Source organism: Triticum aestivum, chromosome 2B (genome assembly GCF_018294505.1).
Source record: "Triticum aestivum cultivar Chinese Spring chromosome 2B, IWGSC CS RefSeq v2.1, whole genome shotgun sequence".
Lineage (NCBI taxonomy): Eukaryota > Viridiplantae > Streptophyta > Magnoliopsida > Poales > Poaceae > Triticum > Triticum aestivum.
Window position 1 is genome coordinate 155,214,475 of NC_057798.1, and position 4,162 is coordinate 155,218,636.

Genomic DNA, 4,162 nt, shown 5'->3' on the forward strand with positions numbered 1-4,162 from the left:
GGAAATAAGAAAGGTTCAAATAACATTGTTTACCTACAATAGACAACAACAAAAGGTGGCTTAGTTGGTTATTAGGCTCAATAGGTATTGCATAGACCTAGGTTCAAATCCTCTTTCAAGCACTTTTATTTTATTTTCATATTATGCGGTGAAAAACCAGAAAAAACCGTTAGCGATTTATAGCGAGCGTGGGAAGATAGCGAACTAATCGTGCGGATCTAGCACAGTCCTAAATACAAATAGCTAGCGACCTTATTTGTTGACGACCCTGCAGTTCCTCCTGATCTCCCCGTTGGCAGCGGTCTTGAGCTTGATGGCAGCCATCTTGACCATCGCCTTGGCAAACTTCTTCTCCCAGCTCCCGGGTTTGAAAGCGTTCTCCATCACCTTCAGCACCGTCTTCCCCGACGTCAGCAACGCCACGTCAGAGGTGAAGAGGACGTTGCGCTTGAGCAGGTTGGTGTAGTACTGGTTGTCCATCCGGTTGGGGGTGATGATGTCCTGCACCACCGTGGGGTCGTTGGTGAAGTTGGGGCTGATGGGGCACTTGCTCTGCAGCTAGGGCTGGACACGGGCCGAGCCAAGCCGAGCTTGATCCGAGCCTGGCTTTGGCTCGCTCTGGAGCGGCTCGGCTCGGCTCGGCTCGCTCAGCCAACGAGCCTACTTCAACCGGCTCGGCTCGCTTTGGCTATGGCTCGGCTCAGACCGAGCCGGCTCGTAAGCCAGTTTCTCCCAGAACCATTTAATAGTACAGACCTCTGTATATAGTGCATATACTTGATTTTTTGCGGCAATTAAACCTACATTTTGTACAACAAACAGTTTATACTACTGAAAATGAACAATCCAGCAGACTATTGTTTTAAGAAATGGTCATAGTAATGAAAAATAATGTTCTTATATGAATTCTTCTACAAAAATTGTAACAATGGAACACATACAAGAGAAAGAATTGGGCAGCATTTCTGTTGAATTTTGGACAGCACTTCAATTGAACGTTACACAGGAAAACATCAAATATTGACAGCCAAACAAGGAAATTTTGCATAGCATAACACTTACCACTTTGACATAAAACTGAGAAAATGTTGACAGCCAAACAATGACCAGTGAAAACCACATAATACAAAGTTCATAGTTCATCACAAGTTCACAACAACATTGTTGAAAGTGCATGGTTCATCACAACATCATTCAAGGTCCATAGTTCATCACAACAGCACACATAATTCGAAGTTCATCACAACAGCACACATAATTCGAAGTTCATCACAACAAAAGAAATGGCACGAGATGATCACGTTGACCTCAACAATCCACATGAGAAGATCATGTAGACATCCATCTTCAAAATAGCAAGAGCAACACCCACATGGCGAAAATCTACATGTAACACAGATTTGTAAACTTGATATTCTCAATATGTCAAGATAGGAAAACTGAGACATGTAAAAACATTAGTTACCAATTGTTGTCACCCCCCACATCAACAATCTTGGGCAACTTGATATTCTCAACATCGTCCTCCTCATCTTCATCCCTTTTCTAATTATTTGTAAGTTAGCCACATACAAGAAATAGACAGAAATCATAGAAGAAAAAGATAAGAATCATACCACCACATTGAAGTCCTTGTGAGGACCTTTGATATAACTAGCACCGCACACCAACGCTTCCACCATTTCTGGTTTCAAAGAACTCCTGTAGTCATCTAAAACCACACAAGTAGACATATCTAAGTTCAAGCATAGGATGACAAGTTGACAAGTTAACATCCAATGTAACAAGTAGACATACCTAAAACTCTTCCACACGTGCTGAAATTTGACTTTCAAAAAGCAAAAACAGCACATACAGAAGCTTGCACAAATATATATTTTGCACGTACATACCTGCGACTGTGAAGATGTAGCCTCCCTCTCATAGTAGTTTGCGGAGCCGGAGGCAACGGTGATTCCGGCACGCATGCCAGTGCCGGTGGGGTCAGAGGGACGTCGAGGCGGAGGTTTCTTTTTTACCCTATACAACAACTCAGCGATTGGGACATTGCTGGAATCATTTGTCAGCTTCCTCGGCAGCCGTGTAGTAGCTACTGCATTGCCCTTCCCATTCCCCTTGTGCATCCCCGAGACCGGCAACTTTCTCTTCATAATGGAGTCCAACGTCCTCTCTTTCTCCTTCTCCTTCCCACTCGCCTTCCCCTTTTGCTTGTCCATTGTTGCGACGATAGGTGTCTGCACACATCAGTAAACAACAAACGGTCAATCATCAACAATAGTAAACTAACTAGACATGGAGTCTATGTAATTTTTCAGCAAGTAGATTTTTTTTCAAGCTGCTATGCTACAGCAAGTAGATCATCAACCAGTTCATCAACAACAGAAAACTAATTACACATGGAATCAATGAAAATGTTGATCTATCCATCCATTCGGCCCTACAAGTCCATCCATCCATGATCCATCCATCCGTTGCTGCTACATCTAGCCGTACAGACTACAACACATCCATCCATCATCCACCCATCTAGCCCTACATCTACCTGACTACGTCCATCGATCCATCCATCCATCCATCCACCAGATGTGTACTAGTGCAGACACCTACGGCTAGGGTTTGGGAAGTTCGAACTACATGACTACATCCATCGATCCTTCCATCCATTGATCCATCAGATGCGTACTAAGTTCAGAGAGCTGCTGCTAGGGATTGGGATTTGGGAAGGAAGGAAGTACCTGCTCCGGCTCGTCACGTTCCGCGAGAAACCAGGGGAGGCGCATCCGTCTACGTCCGGTGTGGTGAGGAACGGTCGCGCCGCCCGTCGCCGTCGGTGCAGAGTTGGCGAGGAAGCGCGGCGTCGCTCGTCGCCGTCGATCCAGATTTGCAGCGTGGCAAGAGAGAGGCGAGGCGGCGCAGAGCAAAGAAAGGGAGAGACGAGAGGCTGGATGTCGTTGCTCGTGCCCTAATGCGCTAGCTATTGTGATCGATGGTGGAATTGGGCTGGGCCGCAAGCGAGCCACCGAGCTGGACCGGTCCAAACTCGGCTCGGCTCGGTCGCGAAACGGGCCTGTTTTCAGACCTCGGCCCGCTCGATAATCCTATCGAGCCGAGCTGTAACGGGCTGAGCTGGAGCGAGCTTCGGGCCGAGCCGAAAAGCTCGCTCGTACGTCCAGTCCTATCTGCAGCAGCCTGGTGAGGCCAGGGTTCATGTCGGAGGGGTTCGGGGGCAAGCGGTCGGTGAAGGAGGAGCTGTGTGAGACGCCGATGGTGTGCGCGCCGGAGAGCACCACGAGGTCGTCCTCGTTCATGTTCTTGGCCTTGAAGCTGTCGACGAGCTGCGCGAGGTTGAAGAAGGGCGGGGGGAGGAACTGCAGCGCCTCGGTCTCGAGCGAACACACGGCCGTCGAACCGCCCCGCCGGCATCTTGTAGTCGATCCTGCTGCTACTGAGGAAGAAGGCGGAGTCGCGTGCGGCGAAGGCGATGACGTCGGCGCAGGAGACGACTCCAGGGCAGACCCTCTCAAGGACCGCCTTGGCCGCGTCGATCACCTCGAAGCCACGCAGGCTGGGGAAGTTGGGCGGGCCGAGCTTCTCCGGCCGCGGGTTCGCCGGAGTCGCGTCCAGCAGCACCGACGCGTCACTGCCCTGCACAAGCCAATGTTAACCGCGTGCTCGTCGCTTTACATGCATGAAAAAGCAAGCAGCTAACTGTACGGCACGCACCTGGACGAAGCAGTCGTGGAAAGCCATGCGAATGATGCCGGCCCCGAGGCCGGGGTTCCGGGAGACGGCCTTGCCGACAACGACCCTGACGATAATCTCCGCCGCGGGGCACTTCCGGTTGTGGTAGCCAACCCTCACCCTGTGCCCCGGTGCCCCCTTTCCGTGCATGTCGCCGCCAGGAGCAGCACGCACGCGATCCAGATCGCAACCCTACCCATCCTTGAACGAAGAGTGTGTGTGGGTTGGCAGGAGACAGGAAGTGCAAGCTGCAGTGTGTGTGGTTGAGGTGTGGTCGTGGAGACGCTGCTCCTCGGCACGTCCATTTATACGCGGGAGTGGAGGAGAATTGGCAGGGGTTGGTCTGTCTGCGTTTCTTAATCGGGCAGAGCATGTTCCCTCGACGCCGCAGGGAACATGCGAGCACAACTCAGCATACATC

General features: G+C 50.5%; 1 pseudogene; it reads right to left on the reverse strand.

Annotated features, from left to right (window-relative positions):
* Nucleotides 1-252: 252 nt before the first annotated feature.
* LOC123040905 (peroxidase 2-like) lies at nt 253-3,941 on the reverse strand (annotated as a pseudogene).
* Between the last annotated feature and the right edge of the window lie 221 nt (nt 3,942-4,162).